The sequence below is a fragment of the Eschscholzia californica genome, unplaced genomic scaffold (genome assembly GCF_041429995.1).
Source record: "Eschscholzia californica isolate CP2 unplaced genomic scaffold, dmEscCali1.0.p SCAF_5, whole genome shotgun sequence".
In the NCBI taxonomy this organism is placed as follows: domain Eukaryota; kingdom Viridiplantae; phylum Streptophyta; class Magnoliopsida; order Ranunculales; family Papaveraceae; genus Eschscholzia; species Eschscholzia californica.
Genome location: NW_028238472.1, coordinates 24,243,863 through 24,265,569, shown reverse-complemented (window position 1 = coordinate 24,265,569; position 21,707 = coordinate 24,243,863). Strand labels below are relative to the sequence as shown.

Sequence of the window (21,707 nt, the reverse complement as noted above, 5' to 3'; positions counted from 1 at the left end):
ATATTTTTTTTCAAAAAAAAAACCCAGAAAAAAACGGCGTTTTTTTATCTTTACGGTTTTATGCAAACGTTTTTGCAAAAATCTGTTATGCAAACGTGTTTGCAAAAATCTGTTATGCAAACGTGTTTGCAAAAATCTGTTATGCAAACGTGTTTGCAAAAATCTATTCTGCAAACGTGTTTGACACAATATGTTCTGCAAACGTGTTTGCAACAATCTGTTCTGCAAGCGTGTGTTTGCATAATGTAAATTGCAAACTGTGTTTGCAAAATATAGATTGCAAACATGATTTGCAAGCTTTGTTGAATATAATCTTGAGTTGCATATCTTGCAAAATCGATTTGCAAATCGATAATATAAACTAAAAGTATGTGTCTACGTAATTTGGTTTTCTTACCGACACAATCGGTATCCATCCTCTTTTCGGAGCTTTTGTGCTTGGAATTATGTCCTAAAAGATGTGTTAAGAATATCGGTTAATTCATCATCCCCATTAACCAAGTGTTATCTATGGGTCGTTTCTCATTTCTTGCTTAGTGGTTGATATATAATTTAACTTCTAATGTTTGCATTCTTTTGTTGGAGGTATTAAATGATCAAAGCTTTGTTATCAGTTGATGACCCTCTTCACCACTTTCATCACAACACCTCTCTATGGTTTTATATAAACCATAAAAAAAAAGAGGACAGTTCTAACTACAAGAATAAAACAATAGAGAAAAAAGACACAAGTATCCAGTTTGACACGCGTTCACAGTACAAAGAATAATATACGAATGCCGAAGACGGGGGGTTCAGAATAGCTTTCCGCAGATTACTGTTGTATGCTTCCAAAATGTCCTTGATGTTAACCCAACAGAAGGCAAAAACATATAGGCACAAGATAGTAGTGGACGACACAAACATGAAGAAGAATTTGTAGTTCTTCTGCACAAAGAGAAGTAGAACACCATTAGTATCAGCAAACAAACCGGAAGTGTGTTTCGGTACATAAAGTGTATGCCAAATGCTCAAGTTCGTAGTACTGGTATCATGTCAGGTTAGACAATTTGAGTAAATATAACACCAGTAAACTTTCACAACAAAAACTCAAGACATACCTTCCCGATGCACTGACCAACCCAAGGGTAATGATGATCGAACCGTTCAATACAGTTATTACAGATCGAACAATGAGAGCAAATGGGCGGGCGATATAACATACATGTATGACAATACTTCACCTTTACTACAATCCCGTTGACAAGCACATCCTTAGTTGGTGGTAAACTTGAAGCCCTACCTTGATTTCTTGCCCAGTCAGACGATAACATAGAAGGATCCGCTACATCCTCGGGTTCAGGCGGGTGAGGACTCCGGAGAACAATGTCTGGATCCCTTCCAGAAGTAAGGAAGAGAAACACTAATCTGCATCAAATAACAAGCCAACCAGATCAATTCATTATCAGAGAATGCCCGAAACATACACACACTTCTTCGATTTGTTAACATCAACTCTTTTCCTACACGAACGTATAATTTGTATCTGAATTCTCAATTCTTCTTCACTTGGGTTATTAGTCGATCTCACTATTCGCGTACTAATTACTAAATTAGTTCTTTTTACCCATAATAAGAAAGGGTATTCGAAAATACGAAAAAGTAATTAGTAATAAGAGTGAAGAACTTACATGTAGCACAAGGAGGATAGGAATTACTATAATGAGATTGCCAAGATTATGTTGAAACTCATTAATCAACTTTTGTGAAACAAAAACACAAAAGAAGATTACTGGAGTTGCAGAGATACTGTGATTATCAAAGATCTTCCATCTGGACCAAATATAACTCTACCTCCAAGGAAAAATCTCTGTCATCAAAATGAAAAATAAGTTCTTTTCAATCAAATAAAGTCATCATAAATAAAAAAAAAATATCAGAGTCCCCCCCAAGTTATAATTTTGGCTTAAATGGACAAAGAAGAATGAAGAAAACTCAATTTACATTTGAACCTGATAAAGTTGAACTAGGTCTCAACAATGTGAACTAAATTAGACAAACTATGTAATTTAGTTAAAATCTATCGAAAAAGGAGATATAACCTAGACATATAAATTCAATCCATTATATAGGACATTGAATACTATCCAATGAAGATTAGAAACTTAAAAGTATAAGAAAGCATGAGGAATCCAATACTAAAACTATTTCAGTATAAGCAATTAAAAGATTTTTGATGAAATGGAATCATCTGAAAACTTGTTAATTTCAAAACCTAAACAAATCGAACAAAACACCCGTAATAGAAAATAAATGGGAGCTCAGGTGAATCAAGATCGAAGTAACTAAATAAACCCTAAAATAAAGTAGATGGAATGGTTTTGCTAAAACTTTCTGTTTCTCTCTCTAAAGCTCTCTTTAAAACTTACATTGCTTCCTTTCCAGACTTGGTAAAGTCTCTTATTATTGGAGTCAATGATCCGGCGATTTGAATCGGAGAGTTGGGGTAGGCGAGGAGCAGTAGAATACAACCATTAGATTACTGAATCCCTGGAAAATAATCTGTAAAAGGAAAATCATGCAACTTGTGACTGGGAGAAGGAGGTGTTGCAGATGGAGAAGATGAAGTTTTGTCAAATCATCAAAGAAGAAGAAGTTGAAGAAGAAACCCCTAAAAATTTCAGAATTTTTTTTTTTTTTTTTTTTTTTTTTTAGAGAGAATCGATTTTAGAGTGTGGGGTTATTTTGGGAATGAAAATAAAAGAAAGTGACCTTATTGATAATTTTCAATATTATTTCAAACTTTACTTGTTATTACACATAAAATTTTGATAATTTCTACCTAATAGAAAAAAATCTAGGTTTTTTTGGTTATTATGATAATATTTTGACCCTAAAAAGCCATTTTCCCTATATAAAAACCAACCTACAAATCTTTATAATAGTACTATTGATAAGTTTGGTCAATATACGATTGAAGCCATCATTATTTATGTCCTGGGGGTGTTGTACAACAGTATTGATGAGTCCTCGGTTGTGAGGGTATCTACATTGTTGGACACGTTAGATAGAACTGTTCGTGTGAAGTTGAGCTCAAGATACCCTAGGAAATAGGGTATGTTTGTATTTATAGAGGGAAACTCAAAAAATAAATTACAAAGCTATCCTTGTGAAAAGAATAAAATACAAATATACATCAATACATTAACACCCCCCCTCAAGCCGAACGCCCAGGTACTAGAGAGAGCTTGTACATAAGTTCATGAAACCTTGTTGTTGAGAGACCTTTGGTAAAAATGTCGGCTAGTTGGCCAGTACCCGGAATAAATTGAACTTTAAGAAGACCTTTCTTCACTTGTTCTCTAACGAAATGAAAGTCTATAGAAGCATGTTTCGTTCTCGAATGAAGAATTGGATTGACCGTAAGATACGTGGTGCTTATATTGTCACAGTAAACAACCAGGGGTTTGGGTAAAAAAACCCAATTCAAGGAGTAAGTTCTTTACCCAAGTAAGTTCTGCTGTAGCATGGGCCACGGCCTTGTATTCGGCCTCCGTGGAAGAGTGGGCCACAGATGGCTGGGTTTTGGAGGCCCAAGCGATCAAATTAGGGCCCATAAAAATTGCAAACCCGCTTGTCGAACGACGGTCATCAGGGGGCCCTGCCCAGTCAGCATCTGAGAAACCAATAAGTGGAAGGCATGTGGCTCGTCGAAAAACCAGATCATGAGTAACAGAACCTCTCAGATAACGTAAAATCCGTTTGGCTACTACCAAATGAGTTGTCGTCGGAGAACCCATGAATTTTGAAACTTGATTAACGGCATAAGAGATGTGAGGTCTAGTGAGGGTGAGATATTGAAGAGCCCCCACTAGACTTCTAAATAACTTAGGATCTGTAAGAATCTTACCATCATACTTCGACATTTTTGAACCAGAACACACCAGAGTGGTAACTGATTTTGAACTTTCCATGCCAAAACGAGAAAGGATATCATTAATATACTTTGTTTGAGTTAAAACGAGAGCATCAGAAGATCTACTTGCCTCCATTCCTAAAAAATAACTAAGATCCCCTAAATCTGACATATCAAATTGGAGTTTTAGATTATGAATCAAATCAACCAAGAATTTCGAAGTAGATCCAGTGACCAAGATATCGTCTACATAGAGTAATAAGATGGTTAAATCCGAGCCTGATCGATGATAAAACATAGAAGGGTCGAAAACAGATTGAGTGAATCCCATTTTCAATAGACAACTACTAAACCGAGAATGCCAAGCCCTAGGGGCTTGCTTTAGGCCATAGAGAGCCTTGTTCAATTTGCAGACATGAGTTGGTCGAGATGGATCTTCAAAACCCTTGGGTTGAGTCATGAAAACAGACTCTTGAAGATCACCATGCAGAAATGCATTTTTGACATCTAATTGTCGTAAATTCCAATTACCTGTAACTGCAAGAGATAAAACAGATCTAATTGTTGCTGGTCTTACCACCGGACTATAAGTCTCATCGTAATGTATTCCATACTGTTGAGAATAACCTCGTGCGACTAATCGTGCTTTAAATCTTTGAACCGAACCATCTGCTTTTTGTTTTACTTTGTAAATCCATTTACAATCCACAATGTTGGAATCAGGTGGAGGACGAACCAGTGACCAGGTGTTATTTTTGTGTAGAGCCGAGATCTCTTCTTCCATTGCCTGTCTCCAATGAGGAATCTTCGAAGCCTGTAAAAAAGATTGAGGTTCATCTAGTATAGAAACAGAACATGTGTTGAGGAAGAGCCTTTCTTAATGGTTTGAAGTTGAAGTTTCAGATTCATTAGGCGAGCAGAGTTGAGGGAAGAGAAGTTACGTTCAAGAGATTCCCAGACTGATCGAGATGATGTTAAGCCAAGAACCTGAGTTAAGACAGGTTCAGTAAGAGTTGCATTAATCCATGAGAGTGGCATTTGGTTAATGCGATACCAATACAAATAGTCAGGATTAATGAGTGGGGTAGATGAAGATTCATTTGGGGAGGTAAGAAACTCAGGAGGAGGAGGGTGAGAGCCATTAACATACTTGAAGAGATCTTGAGGGTGAAGAATAGGTTAGTTGGCTTTTCCATAGGAGGTAATTGGTATTGTCTAATCGAATAAAAACCAGATTAGCTATGTTTGAAAGAGCAGGGAAGGAGGGCATGGAGGAAGAAGAAGGAGAAGATGAAGAAGGAGAAGAAGGAGGAGGAGAAGTGTTGGCGGCAGTGAAAGAAGCCATTAGAAATCGAGGTGACACAGAAAGCCAAGAAAAAGGTAAGTTGCTCTTGATACCATGTGAAGTTGAGCTCAAGATACCCTAGGAAATAGGGTATGTTTGTATTTATAGAGGGAAACTCAAAAGGTAATTTACAAAGCTATCCTTGTGAAAAGAATAAAATACAAATATACATCAATACATTAACAGTTCCAACACAAGCTAGTATAATCAATAAATTGGATAGTAGTACATCAACAAGTATTAGAGTTGATTGTAGTAAGGAGAATCATCAAAAAGGTAATAAATATGAAATAGGTATTAAATTGATCGAGTTCATGATAGAAAGAAAATTGATCTATATTGACTCTATTTCACAAAATGATACTCAAGCTGTTGTCAAAAAAAAGGAAAGGGTTATTTTAAAACAAATTTATTCGCTATACGTAATTTTGAGTTAAGTCTTCTCCCGTTGAAACTCAATCTTCCAATGGTTTGCCCTCTTTTAAATTAGGAATTAAAATCAGAACTAGATAAAAATAAGCCTTTGATGTTATCAGATATGGTAAGTGGTTATTTAAGCAGACCTATGTTAGATATATATATATATATATATATATATATATATATATATATATATAATAGGTTTAGTCTTATATCATCCCGTAACCTAAACAATTTCAATATAGAAATAAAAATGAATTGTGCTTTATATTGAATGGGCTTCAGAAACAAGGATTTAAGATCAATAAGAATTTATTGGAGTTTATTAGAGTAATAATAATCGTGAAACTTTAGAAAAAGTAGGTCTTCTTATGCCAGAAAAACTTTCACATGTGAATATGAAAGAAGCCTACGACTTTATCAGGTCATCTTATTTCAAAAATAATGATATAAAAGATGTATGTAGCCTTAGTGTTATCTTAAAAGAATTTGGTATTAGGGTACAAAAAGCTAGGTATGAGGAATTAATAATTAGGCTAGCGTCCGCATACGATGATTATGTCTTTTATCTCCCTGCCTTTATGAATTTCCGTGGTAGAATATACAGATCTGGTATCTTGCATTTTCATGAGCGTGATTTAGCTAGAAGTCTCATAGTCTTTGCCAAAAATCATCAAGAAGAAAGCTTGGTAAAGGACATAGTAGCCTCTGCTGCCGCCTTTAAGTATAAGAAATTCTATCTTTATGATGAAGCTATCCAATGGTATAAGGAAAAACATAGTTTGATCAATGCTTCTGATGATAGTTTAATAAGTTTTTCTAAGGATGCTAGATTCAATGATAAGTTAAAGATGGAAATCATTGAATCTAGGCTAGATAGAAAACTACTAAAAAGTCTATTCATGCCTTTGATCTATGGGAAGACATTGATCAGCATGGTTAATGATATTAGGGTAATGTTGTTTCTCTGGTTATCAATCGATAAGTCGATTTCTCTCTGTCTTGGCTTGATTTAGACAGAGTTTCCTTTCTCTAACTTATAGAGAGATAAACTAGTAAAGAATAAGATTTATCAGTATGCCTTCGGGATACAACGACTTTCCTTTCAGAGTTTTAAGATGGTACTTCTTTATTCTGAAAGCGGACGAACCTTTGTAAGTATTATGAGCTCTTGAACTAATGCGGATGATCTTCTAGATGCTTCGAAAATTTAAATTTGACTCGAAACTTCTTTCTTCCTTTTTTATAGATATTCTAGTCAAACCAGAACCTCTAGAAATACTTCCTAATTAGATATTCTGGACAAACCAGAACCTTTAATTGTTAGAAGGGAAGAGAAGAAGAGAATGAATTGAATTGATGAAAAATGAAGTGGGTTTGGTGGGTTTATATAGGAATTGAATAGGTACATTAGTTTGGGAGACATCTCTTGAGTTTTGGGGACAAAACCCTTAGTTTTTGGGACACAACTCTTAGAAATGAGTTGGTTAATTAACTGGGATTTTCGGGTGTAATTTGGAGCGTTAGATTGGCTAGAAAACGCGGACAAAATGCCCACCGTTGGATGGACTTTGATCCAGCCCAAAATCGTCCCAAAAGAGTCCATAGATGACCGTTAGAGCTGGATCTAGAGAGATCCCGAAGCGTGACCGAAGCGGGATGAACGCACGCCGTTGGATCTTGCTGATCCAACGCGTCTCGCGTGATCCCAACATTGTCCCGCTCAACTTAACGCCTACCATCAGATCTTGCTTCAAAAAACTCGGGTTGAACACGAGCCGTCCAGATCTGGACGTGCTCGCTTCGCCCAAATGGTCCCCAATTTAACTTTGTCCCTTTTGACGTTTTAGTACCTATTTCAACCGAATTTCGTCTAAACTTTAATCTTGAAATTCTCATTCATTCGGAATCGTATTCTAGTGATTCTTGGCTCTAAATTGAAGAGATCGACGAGACGAACACAATGGTGCGTTCCGTTTCTGAGTTTGACGAGTCAGATCGAGCCAAATTTGGCTCCGATTCCAACAATCCCCTACATGAATGAAAATTTGAGGTTTTATGCTATGATATATGCAGACATACTATACTGACAGACTGACATTGACAGAGCTCATAACGGAACTTCGCTGCATCGGAAGAAGGTAGTCTTTCGACTTTGAACCTTTCCTAGTGATCAACTACAAGGTCTACAAGGACGGCAGTGAACTTTTCGTCTTGAACTGAGTCCTGGGAATTGTAATCCAAAATAGCTATCACACAGCTAATCCCTTACTTACTTAGGTTCTCGGTTGTGTTCATTTCGGCCCTGAACAATCCCGATTTCAAGTGTGCTTTAGAGAAGTCGGCCTAGACGACCTTCCCACGGAACCGGCATCAATTCACACACATATAGGTTATCCGTAATAAGGTATCCTGCTATACCTCACGTTAGAATCAAGTTCTAAGTTTTCGGATTCATTAAAAGCTTAATGCTTAGCCTCTCACTGCAGGCAACACTGTTGTCATCCTCGGGATGGGTAAGAGATAGAAATCTCTTACAGTGTTACTGTCGAGTCAGGATATAGCTTCAGTTGCCCTTTGAACCTAGATCGTGGGATCTCCAGTCACCTAGGTAGGGTTTCACCATGCCTTTACTCATTTACTTTAGGCGTTAGCCCCATTCCCCTTGATGATGCAACTACTAACTCTCTAGATAACCCTTTTGTAAATGGATCCGCTAGGTTATCTTTGGATCTTATATAATTTATAGTTATGATCCCTTCAGAGAGAAGTTGTTTAACGGTATTATGTCTTCGACGAATGTGTCGAGACTTACCGTTGTACATCTTGCTTTGTGCCAGTGCAATCGCTGCATGGTTATCGCAGTGTATGTTAATTGCAGGCACCGACTTTAGCTATATTGGAATATCTTGAAGGACTTTTCGCAGCCATTCTGCTTCTTCCCCTGCTTTATTTAGAGCAATGAATTCTGAATCCATTGTCGATCGAGCAATGCACGTTTGCTTCGAAGATTTCCAAGATATGGCAGCCCCTCCCAGTGTAAACACATATCCACTGGTTGACTTAGTGTCGTCGGTATCTAATATCCAATTTGCATCTGCATATCCCTCTAAGACTGCGGGATATGTGGTATAATGGAGTTCGTACTCCTTCGTCTTTCTTAGATACCGTAACACTCTCGTTATGGCATTCCAATGTGTGTTATTCGGGTTACTCGTAAATCAACTTAGCTTACTGGCTGAGTAGGCTATGTCTGGTCGAGTACAGTTCATTAGGTACATCAGACTTCCAATAATCCGAGAGTACTCTAATTGTCTTACTGCGTTCCCTGTATTCTTCATTAAGTGAATACTTGGATCTATCGGAGTATTCGCCACTTTTAGGTCATCTTTGCTGAATTTTTCTAAGATTTTCTCAACGTAATGCGTTTGAGATAAACTTATCCCTTCAGCCGTTTTGGAAACCTTAATTCCAAGAATGACCTCCGCTTTCCCTAAATCTTTCATGTCGAAAGTTTTCCAAAGCATCTTTTTAGTTGTATTAATGACATCTAAATTATTTCCCATAATTAGCATGTCATCTACATACAAACATAGAATCACACATCCTTTCGCAGTGATTTTTGTATAGACACATTTATCACATTCGTTGATCTTGAATCCGTTTGATAATAATGTGTCATCAAACTTTAAGTGCCACTGCTTTGGAGCTTGCATTAGCCCATATAGTGATTTCACTAACCTACACACTTTCTTTTCTTGACCCGGAGCTATGAACCGTTCTGGCTGGTTAATATAAATCTCTTCTTAGAGTTGTCCGGTTAAGAAAGCGGTTTTCACATCCATCTGATGAATTTCCAGATTATATAAGGATGCTATAGCTACTAACACTCTCATTGAGGTGATTCGACTAACTGGAGAATAGGTGTCGAAGTAGTCTAAACCTTCGTTTTGTCGGAATCCCTTTGCGACAAGTCTCGCTTTATACTTGTCTATAGATCCATCTGTTTTCAATTTCCTTTTGAAAATCCATTTGTAGCCTAGAGGCTTACAACCCGGTGGAAGGTCTACTAGCTCCCATGTATCATTTTGCATGATGGATTATATTTCACTATTAACAACTTCTTTCCAGAATGGAGCTTCTGGAGTAGTCATTGCTTCTGTGAAAGTTTGAGGTTCATTTTCAACCATATAGGTTAGAAAATCAGGACCAAATGTCTTAGCTTTCTTTGTCCTTTTGCCCCTTCGAGGTTCGAGTGTTGTTTCCTCGATTTCCATATCATCTTCTTTAGATGTTTCTGGATTTTCCTCTTCCTCATCTCTTACACGTTTTCTACTTTCAGATGAGACTTCTGAATTCTGTTTGAAAGGAAAGATGTGTTCAAAGAACTTAGCATCTCTCGATTCCAGAATGGTGTTGACGTGTATATCTTCAATTTCAGACTTCTGTACTAGAAATCTATAGGCGCCACTATTTATTGCGGACCCTATGTATACACAGTCCACAATTTTAGGTCCTATCTTGACCCGTTTAGGAGGAGGAACTAATACCTTCGCTAGGCACCCCCACACTTTCGTGTATTTAAAAGATGGCATCTTCCTTTCCATAATTCATATGGAATTTTACCGATTTTTCTATGGGGTAACTTATTTAATAAGTGATTAGCCGATAATATCGCCTCCCCCCACAAGTTCTGAGGTAAACCAGAACTTATTAAGAATGCGTTCATCATTTCTTTTAACGTTCTGTTTTTCCGCTCTACTACACCATTTTGTTGAGGTGTATAAGGAGACGTCGTTTGATGAACTATGCCATTCTTTGCACATATCTCGGCGAAAGGAGATTCATACTCTCCACCTCGATCACTTCTCAAAGCCTTAATCTTTTTATTAAGTTGAGTTTCCACTTCGGTTTTATAAAGCTCGAACTTATCGATTGCTTCATCCTTACTCCTTAGTAAGTAAACATAACAAAACCGAGTGGAGTCATCGATAAAGGTGATGTAGTACTTTTTACCACTTCTGGTTTGAACCATCTTTAAGTCACAGAGATCACTGTGAATTAAGTCTAGAGGTTCTGTGTCTCGTTCTATTTGAACGATGTCTTAGGTGCTGTTTGTTTTTTTTTAAAATTCAGATCTGAAATCTGAATTGATCCCAATTCAGATTTCAGATGTTTGTTTTTCTTATTTAAAAAAATCTTAAATGTTGGCTGAATTGTGTTCATGTCTGAAAAGGCTGAAAAGTAGCTCACACTTTTCAGACTTCAAAACAAGTCTGAATACAAAAGCCCAAATCTGAAATGAGTTAAATGACACTAATAGCCCCATAAATTACACATATTCTCATATAACCCAACATTTTACCACCACCACCACATGAACAAGCCACCACCGGAACAAACCACCACCACCACCACCACCGGAACAAACCACCACTGGAACAAACCACCACCACCACCGCCGAGACAGGAACAACTCACCACCAAGACAACCACCACCCAAACAACCACCTAGAAAACAACCACCTAAAAAACCCCCTTTCTCACTTCAGCTAGTTAACCCTAGAAATTTTATGCAAAAAAAAGTTAACCCTAGAAAAAGCTCATACCTCTTCATCTCAACCAATCCAATATCCTACACTTACTGCACTGGCTCTTTCAGCCATGGAAGCTTTTAGTTTATTCAAATACTGGCGAGTTGGCACTAGTGGTGGTGGATGTGTTTCCACCATTGTTGATGCTCATTTACGCACCACCGCTGGACCAGAAACGACCTCTACCAAAACCACCACCAACCCAAACTGTTCATGAAATGGGTGTTGAAGAGGTTGATGATGAAGGACGTCTCTTTGACTCGCCGATTGAGAGAGAGAGAGAGAAAAAAAAACTGAAGATCGATTAGAGAGAGAGAGGGTTTCACTTGCCGAGAGAGAGAGACCTCCATCGATCTCCATCTGTTAGAGAGAGGGAGTTTGAGAGAGAGAGACGGTGGATAGATGGTGATTAGGTTTAGGTTTTAATTTCCTTTTTATTTTCACCCAAATGAGGATTGAGAAATTAAGGTTTAGGCTTTGTTTGTTTAGAGTACGAAAAAAGGGTATAAATGTCAAAGTCTTAATTCAGACTTTATAATTCAGATTTAAAAAACAAACATCCAACTTGTAATATAATTCAGTAATTTCAGATTCAGCAAATTCAGTTCAGCAAATTCAGTTCAGCAAATTCAGATTCAACCAATTCAGATTCAGACCTAAAAAAAAAAAACAAACAGCACCTTAGTCATTTTTGATTCTACACATGTTTGACATGTTCGTTTTGAATCAATTTCGACTTTCGGAATTAACTCTAAGTTCATTAATTTCTTTAATGACTTGTTATTCACATGTCCTAGTCTTTCATGCCAAATATTAAAAGACTCAGCAATATAAACGGAATTATTAATTTTATTAATAATAAACGCCTTTGGCGTTACAGAGGTTACATTTAGTTTAAATAACCCCCCACATAAGTAGCCCTTCCCAACATACATCCCATTCTTAGACAAGACGAAGTTGTTTGACTCAAAGACTAGTTTGAACCCCTTTTTACTTAGAAGAGAACCATAAACCAGATTCTTTCGGATATCTGGAGCATGGAGTACATCGTTCAAAGTTACTTCCTTTCCTGAAGTGAACTTTAGTATGATCTTCCCTTTTCCTCTGACCTGGATAGTTGAGTCGTTTCCCATGAACAGGGTTCAATTTTGAGTCCTACACAAATATTCATCCAAGGTTAATTGGAAATTGAAAAATGGGTGTTGGTGTATCTCCATATTAGAAAGGAAGAAAGAAGAAGAAAAATACAACGGAAAAAAGGCGATGAATTCCTCACTACTGGCAAACAAAAAAAACTTAATGTACGGTATTCCCACAAAGAAGAAAAAAGAAACAAAGAGAGAGCAAGAAAAAAAGTGACTACCCAAAGAAAGGGTTTGTCCACCTGGTGGTGTGAATGAGAGAATCTCTTAAGAAAGGGAGACTGAAAAATTAGCAAAAAATATCAACAAAAAGAAGACCCAAAAAGCAGGGTTGAGTTATAGCAATTAAATTCAGAACCTCTGAATCCAAGTGATCAAGTTCAATAGGTTGTGAAGAGCCTCTGAATCTAAAATTGATCAAGCTCGTATCAAAAAAAAAAAAAAAAAGTAAAGCATCTGCATGAAAATACGACCTAAGTTGTCGTTTGAGCACACCAGTTGGGAAACGAAAAGTGGGATATTAATTCTTTTTATGAAGATTATTGAGGAAAATAGTGATTCTTAATTCCTTCAAGGATGTCCTAAGGAAGATATTACAAAAGTCTTATTGCTCATTTAAAAATATGCTTCCAGCTACAGCGAGTAAATGCAAACAATATTGAGTTAATATTTTTGGTCTGAATTGAAATCAGAAGGAGAAAACCATCATCCAAAGAAGAATAATGCAGGAAATGGTGCTACAAGAATTTTCAAAAATTCAAGGTCTCGATAAAAATTACAAATTAAGAAGGGGTGTTGGAAATTTGTAATTTCCTATGTAACTCTTTGTATTGGGAGAAATATTTAGATGGAGTCTTTTCTAAAGTAGAAATATCTAGAGAAGAATAATCTAGAGAAGTTTGACTAAAAAGATTAGTCTAAAAATTATATTAACTCTTTGTAAGTCCCAATGTGGAAATTTCTAGTCTTTACTAGTATGCTCTATATTTAGTATAAATAGAGGTAAGATGTGGGTATGAAGCACAGGAAGCATAGGAAGCACAAGAGAAGCAAATTAGAGATTTAATTGAAGAACTTATAAAGTAAGTTGTAAGAGTTGAAGGAGCTCTGTACGGGCTTCTAGCCCGTACATCTTCAAATTTTAATATAGTTAAATATATTACTATATTCTAAATTTATTATAAAGCATATCTAGATATTTTCTCCCAAATATCGTCCCCTACACGTGGTAGTCCTAGATTGAGGATATATTCCTTTTTCACAATATTGAGTTTTTTCCAATCGATTCTGAAGTTAGCATTAGTGGGTTTCTTTGCAGCGATAGATAGATCTGCCAATATCTTTGGAAACCATTCTTCTGTGATTAAATCTTTAGCAGGACCTTTGAATTTAATAATATGTCCGTCTTGTGTTTCTAAAATATAACTCTTAGGTGCTAAGAAGATTCCTTTTTTTAAATCGCATTCGAGTTTAAACTTACCTAATTCTATGGAAGATATTAGATCGTCAGGTAGAGGACTTCCCAGAACTACAGAGTCAGTATCAGTGTAGTAACAGTCTGGTCTGGAAATGTATGGATACATATGAATACGGACACATGCTGTTATAGCATCAACCAATTGAACTGCCGACATCATAGAAGCTTTCCAGTCGGTTGGTCAACATGGCCAGTATTGGTAATGTAACTGACCATAAAGTAATGTTCGGAAAGCTTATCCACGTCTCTTATATTGTCCATCATAATCAATTCATGATATCTCTCTTGATTGCAGATTTCTGTTAATGAACTTTCAGGATTAATTCCAAATCGACCATAGAGTGAATTCATGAGAATTTTATATATAAATGTCATAGCATCATCACCTTCTTTCCTAGCTTTTAGTCTTCTTTCATAGAGGTTTGAGATAAAGCTTTCGAAAGGACTGGACTTTTTCTCAAACAAATAAACCCTAATAGGAATTATCTGGTAACCTAAAGAACGTGCAAACTTCAACTCTTCGCTATAAAAGACACCTATGAATTTTCCAGCAGGAAAGACTAAAGTACCATTTTTTTGCTTATAAGGCAAGAATGGATGTGATATATGGGTAGGACATACTACATAAGCTTCAATAAAGCCAAACAAACTATCCAATTCAACGATCTCCAAATTATTCTTCCAGACAGGGGTACCACATGGCATAGGATAGGATTTCATAATATAAGGATATAATGAGTTCACATCATAATAGTAAAGATTCTCACCATAAGGCTTATAGATATCAGCATGACCTCCATAATATCCACGCCTAATAACAGTGCCTTGGTTTTTTGTTGGTATATGGATCGGAAAGGATTTATCATCATAAAAATTCTTTCTAAAGATTTTCATGGAAAGAGCAGATAAAGTCATCAGTCATCACATCCTCGATATCAATACGGTACTTGGACCAATTAAGCTCTTGAGCCGTCTACATCACACCTCCTAAGAGAATAATATCTTGTCGAAGATAGTTTATCACATTCTCATTATTAACCCGAAGATTAGATACATTCAAATCAGCATGAGGGATAGAACCTTTAGAACTTAATTCAGGACATAAATTACGACCTAAGGTTTCAAGATTGCCCGTAAGCAATATGTATGAGTCTCTGAAACGAAAGAGGAATTTATTGCCAAGATAGATTTTCAACTCGTAAATTATATGATTTCTCATCAAAGTTTTAATTTCATACTTACTAACGCGATTCACATAATACTTTAGAATGAATAATCTATCAAATCGGGATAAATTATGAAAATAGACTGTTCGACAGTTAGTTACACTTCTGTAATCCAGTAGGTATAATTCTTTTTATTCGAGTCATCTGTTTCGTCTGGCTGAAGACGTTAAGCTTAACGCTTCTTGGGAGGCAACCCACGGTTAGGACGTTGGAACAAGGTAATATCTTTCCCTTCACCCTTTTATGTTTTTGCATAGTCTTCAGAACATTGAGGACAATGTTCGGTTTAAGTTTGGGGATAGGGGATTGAAATTTTTTCTAAGTCCTTATTTCAAAAATTCAAAAGGGTTTAAAATTCTTCAAAACTTTTAAATTTTTGACTGAAAAAGTGAGTCTAGTTGTTTTTGTTTCTTAATGGTCATAGAGTAGTTGGTTGTACTGTGCTTTTACTAAAGGTTGTTTCACGAATTTCGAGTCTTGAGGTTGTCTGTGCACTAGCCATGTGAGTGTTAGATAGGTGAAGAGTTGACTTTTCTGAGAGAACTTAATTGATCATTAGTGGAGACTTAACCCATGTGAGATTCAGAACCTTTCTTTTTGTTTTGAGTGATCTCTTCTGAGCTAATTCCGAGTAGAGTGAAGAACTACTCAACCTCGTAATTTCGAAAGAAGAACTCATTTGATCTCTTGAGTTCAAATTCTCCAACCACTAGGGATGTCATCAGGAAGCGAACTTTACTCTTGTAGTCTGAGAAACTTGAAAACAGTGTCAACTAGAGGAAGATAGAAAATTTCATCCATCATTTAGAACCTTGAGAATACGACATGAAGCAAAAGGAAGAGAATACTACCAAGGAAAGAATAATGTCAAGAAAGTAGTATTTGTATTTTGAGTATAGTACCAGTATACTGGAAAAAAAAAGAAAAAAAAAAGAAATAGATATTAAAAAAAAAATGTTTGTTTGCGTTTATCCCAAAGTAGTTCTTGAAGATTTGAAGACGTCGAGTTCTCGAGAGTTTTAGTTCATCCTTAGTCTATCGACTTCTAGGAAGCATGGTTAGAAAGTAGATTAGGTGAGAAGAGTTGGTTAGCTTCCACATCCCGTACTAGTGGTTGTTTCCTTCCTACGAGATCAGTCGTTCATGACAAAATTTTAGTCTGTCTTTTGTAATGTGTTGAGTTTCCTTCATACTCATACTCACACATTGAGTGAACCATTTCTGAGTGACTTAAATTTTTGAGTGTATGACCGTGAGGCAGTAGTCGAGGCGAAATGTATCGAGGCGGTAATCGAGGTCTTGTTTGTTCAGAACTGAGATGATACTCATATCGGCTGGTCACGTGCACTTCGAGTCTAGATTACTAGTGAAGAGATTTTTAGCATTTGTATGATTTGGTCGACTTGGATTTTATTTCTATTAACTTTCGAAAGTCTACTGGATACACATTTTTAGCCTATATCATATTTAGACCCTTCTGCATTTTTGGGATTTTTGAATTTTGTGGGTATATTCACTGCAAAACCTCACGAGACAAAACTCGTCCTCTAGGGCAACCTAGAGGTTTAACGGCTTGTTGCACTTGCTAAGTAGAATCGTGGTTCCATATGAAAGTGGTGAAATGGGTTTAGTTTTATTTTTCTGTTTTGCTCGAGGACTAGCAAAATTTAAGTTTGGGGATGTTTGATGAGACGTGAAAATGTCCCATCTGAATCTCTTAACTCGGGCTAGTTAGTCCAGTTCGAGCAGTTACTCTCATGAATTGTGTGTTTCTCTTGTCCAGGTGTCTTTTTCAGAATTGAGCGGGAAAAATTGATAAAAGCGGGCGAAAGACACATTCGGGGCATTTTGGGCAATTGGCTAAGTTAGCAATCACTTGGCTGAACCAAGTTTGTCCACAAAACCGAAAGTATTCTGCCCCTGACTACAACCACGGGCCGTCCATAGCTGGCTCGGGTGTAACCGTGTAAGTAAATTTGTTTAGCACCAAGATATACAACTATTATGTTTCATGTTGCTATCGTGTTTGTCTTTCAGTAGTTAAACGTTTTCTAGATGAATATGTCGAAATTGAGAATAAGATCAACAAGAAAAGTTAACTATTTATTTAAAGTACACAAATATATTTCATTGGATCAAAAACAAGAACCTAGGGTTCTATTTTAGCTCAAGTCTTGTAGCTACACGAGAAACTTAACTTAGTTGGGTAGTATTGTTTGTTGCCCTTCACAAAAATAAAGAAATTGATCGTGTTTCGTGGTGAGATTCTTGATCTTCTTTAAATAAAAAACAACGGTGACATTGTCTACGGGTTTTGAGGTTTTTTCTTGCCGCTTCCAAGTGGAGGAGGTGTTGGTCTCTTTGGTTGTTTGACCGCTCTGAAGAAAACAATCGATGTCATATAACTAAATTTACATGTTTCAGACTAAATTATATATGAAAGAGAAAAAAGAATATAAGTAAAGCAATTTAAACATAATTAAGTTTGATTAATTAACTTCACTAAACTTGTATGGAATTCTATAGTTGAGGGTTACCTAGTTGTAAGGTATTGAAAGAGTCTCAAATTACTTGGTTTGAGGAAAACCAAACTCCTTTCCATGAAAACCCCTACTTGAGTAGCCATGTTTTTGAGAGGATACTCTGGTTGAGAGGAAATCAACAACTATGATTGAGAATATATACTATGGCAATGAATTGAAAATTGAATGAATAGTCAATTAAAGTCAATTAGTTGTTTACTTGGTCTTCCTCAATTACCAACACTTTTTGATATTTCAAACTTTGGATGTTTGTATTTCATAGCAAGTGACATATCAAAAAAAAAAGTGACATATCAAATACTAATATTTTAGTTGTATGAATATGGACAAAGAGAACAAGGGGAAATTGGGGTCAACCTTTCACACCCCTATTGACATTTTCATGGACATATATTCTCACATTTGACCCACTAATATCATATTGGGAAAATAGGCCAGCGCTTTGGGGAAAGCTAAATAGTTTCCGGGGTGTGAAGACTTGGTCAAAAATTGGTCAATTTTGTTTGACAATTTTATTTAGGGGAAAGCAAAATAGCTTCTCCACCTCAGCTCTCTCTCTCTCTCCACCTCACTTCTCTCCCTCCACCTCATCTTCTCTCTCCACCTCATCTTCTCTCTCCACCTCATCTTCTCTCTCTTCTCCGATAGGTCGCCGGTCGGAAAATTTTCCGGCCGGCGACCATGAAAAAAAAAAAAAAAAAAAAAAAAATTCTCTCACATCTCTCTCTCTAAACTCCGGCGAAGGGAAACCCCCTTCGCCGGAGTTTAGAGAGAGAGAGAGAGGTGTGAGAGAAAAAAAATTTTTTTTTTTTTTTTCATGGTCGCCGGCCGGAAAATTTTCCGGCCGGCGACCTATCGGAGAAGAGAGAGAGAAGATGAGGTGGAGGGAGATGAGATGAGGTGGAGGGAGGTGAGGTGAGGTGGAGGGAGGTGAGGGGGAAAATTTTTTATTTTGAGCCATATTCCCCATAAAATATGTTTCCCCGGAAACTTTTCGAAATTTTGCATATTCCCTTTAAAATTTCACACCCCGGAAACTATTTAGCTTTCCCCAAAGCGCTGGCCGGAAAATATAGTCAGCCTAATAGATAACATCTATTTATTAAAACATTTTTCATATATAGAGTGGACTGGTTCAAAGTCTCTGGGAATGTCTCTATTTTATGTATACTTAAAACATTAGTAAATAGACATTCCGAGAGACTTCAAACCAGTTCACTATTTTATGTATATTCTAACCACTAGCGAGTGGTGGGGGTGCAAGTGTTATATTCTATAAGTAATTTTCGTGTGACAAAATAGTAATTCCAAATTTTTCTCATAGGCAGATAAAAATCTAGGGATACATGTTTGTTATAAATCAATATAGAAACAAAGAAATTAGTAACTCAAAATAATGTCATACCTTTCTAGAAATTAGGGTCAACTTTTTATTTTAATAAAGATAAGTTCTTTGCTTCAATAAAGCTTAATTTTTTTCTTTCAAGAAGATGAACTTGTACACTCTTTTCTCTTCTATTTTTCAAGTTTAAGTGATGGAAAAACGTAAGTGAGTTAATGAGCAGGAGCATAGCTTTCATCTTAATATCTTATTCTCCACCTCTCAGGGCCGTGGCTGAGAATTTGGGGGTCCCGTGACAAATTTGAATCTGAGCCTATCGTATGATAATTTTTTTTTAGGAAACACTGATCAAAATACAAGACTATTTAACAATAGATAGATAAAAGCACAAATGCATCTAACTGTGTTTTAAGAAATTACTCACAAGAAATTTTTTCATTTCAAATTTTCCTTTTTTTTTTATAGGAAATCTAGTTTAGAATCCGCAATCACTTGTGAGCAAAAATAAAATGTTTATTATATCTTAGATTGTAAGTTAATAACATAATAAAATTTGAACTCTCTTCGAACTTTTCATTTTAATATAATGTCATGTTGAGTACTTAGCTCACAAATTATCCAAAATAGCTAAGGGCAGAACGATTACTTTTGTTGAGCATGGCTAACCTAAGTGAAGAATTTTTTTTTTGAATATGGTATCTTTTGTATCAGGGGCGAGCCCACATAGGGGCCCGTGGGGGCGCAGGCCCCCACGACCCTAACGTGGCTCGTTAATGTTATGCGACATTTGCCGCTATATTAGATACATATATGATATATCTATACATATTTCCGTTTTTCAAACATAGTTCTTCCCTAGCTTAGTTGGTGAAGCGATTATGTTTCAACCTTGAGGTCAAGGGATCGAGTCCCACACACATCTTTTTTTCTAGAAAATTTCTACTACTCACACTTTTTTTTTCTAAAATATCTACTATAGTTGAAATTATTGTTTGGTTTAAGATGACTACTTATTAAAAATACATTATAAAGGTCATGCTTGGCTTAAAATTGGTTCTTATTAATTGAATAACTCAATTTTGACCTCCTCAAAGTGACCAACTAAATAAAATGACCTTGCAGAGATGATGAGTTTTCTAAACGTCCCCCTTAATTTTGATTTTGTCTGATTTTTCGGTGACTTGTATTTTGAATTTCAAAATTGTCTTTTCTAGACTTTTGCTCTAGTAAACATGTTATTAGAAAGAAAACTTAATCTTCATCTTTTCTTCAATTACGATCACTTCCTCTTCATCATCTAGCATCGTTCTTCTTAATCTTCACCATTATCTCTTCATCCCCTCCTTTGTTTTTTATTTCAGTATATTTTGGGAATCTAGTTGGAGGAAAGATCCTTGATCCATATTGAGAAAATTAGAGATTGATTGTTATCCATCAAATTACCACGAAATATCTAAACTATAAATAAAATTTTGTTGAGAATTTGCTTTTCGATTCTAGCTTGATTGTGCACTGTGGAATTCTTTCATTACCTATAACAAAGAGGTGCCCCCACTCATAAAAGTTTCTGGCTTCGCCACTGTTTTGTATCATGATCGTAGCATATGTACTTACATAATCTTGGAAGTTTTAAAAATTTTAGATTTATGTTTGTTAAAAACACTTCAAGAGATAAAAAAAAATATTAAAAAATTGAAAAATAATTTAGAAAGGTGTAACGAAGCCAAAACAAAGACATATAGCATTAGTACTCTCAACATCAACACAAAACCAGGAATAAAAAGAAAACTAAGGGCCGCGTGATTCGAACTCGGGTTGATGGAATGAAAATTAGAAGTTTTACCAACTCACCTAATAAAGATTTATGTTTAATTATGAATTAAGCCGTTTCTAGACAAAAATGGGCCCCTCGTGGTGGGAGGCCTAGTGCGGGCAAGCGGCCCTGCTACCTCTATTTACATTAGTATAAACCTCTAATCCATCATAGAATTTATTTTAATTACCACAATTTAATAGACTATAAGTCAAACCTAACAAGTGTTTAGTTGTCTTGTCTAGCATTGACAACACACACTTAAGGAGTCCTCTTGTTTTTTTTTTTTTTGCTGAAAAAGGAGTTCTCTTGTTGACAACACATAGCCTTGATAACACATACTTGTGGATTTGTATTGTTGACAACAAACACATATAATCTATACACCTCATGCTTATAGATTCATCCAGTTGTCAACACATACGAGTAGCTAGTGTCCATACTAGATACATGAAATGAGATTTATGAGCCCAACAAACGTATGAGACATACTAATGGGTCTTGTTCATATAAATTGGCTAATGGACCTTACATAAACAAAGCCCATGTTTACAGCAAGTCGCTCCCCCCCACACGGAATCCCTCCACATCGAGTTGCTATTAGTGTTGGGGTCCCTCCTTATAATAAAAGGACTCCTAATTGAAATAGGATTTCCCTTATTCCTTGTTTAGGGAAAAAATAGAAACTTCTATTTTTTCAAGCCTAAAAAGGAATTCCTATTTCTATTGGTAAACCTCCTTATTTATCATTATAAAAGGGAGTGAAAGGGAAGAGATTATACACAACAACTTCCAGAACAAAGAGAAGTCGAAGAAAGAGAGATTTCTGAAGTGGTTCTTTCAAGAGAGATTGAAAGAGAAGAATATTGGTTTGAAGAAAAGAAGATTGTTAATCTTGTGAAGCAATTTA

The 21,707-nt window shown here is 36.1% G+C and overlaps 2 long non-coding RNA genes across 2 annotated transcripts in view; one reads left to right on the top strand and one right to left on the bottom strand.

Annotated features, from left to right (window-relative positions):
- The window catches only part of LOC147537911 (uncharacterized), a 43,869-nt gene that overhangs the window by 10,523 nt on the left and 11,639 nt on the right, over positions 1 to 21,707 (top strand). The window lies entirely within an intron of this gene.
- On the bottom strand, positions 552 to 2,884 carry LOC147537913 (uncharacterized). Its single transcript, XR_015226335.1, has 4 exons — positions 2,409 to 2,884; positions 1,671 to 1,849; positions 1,101 to 1,407; positions 552 to 927 (listed from the first exon to the last, which is right to left on the bottom strand). It is a non-coding gene; the product is annotated as an uncharacterized LOC147537913 (long non-coding RNA).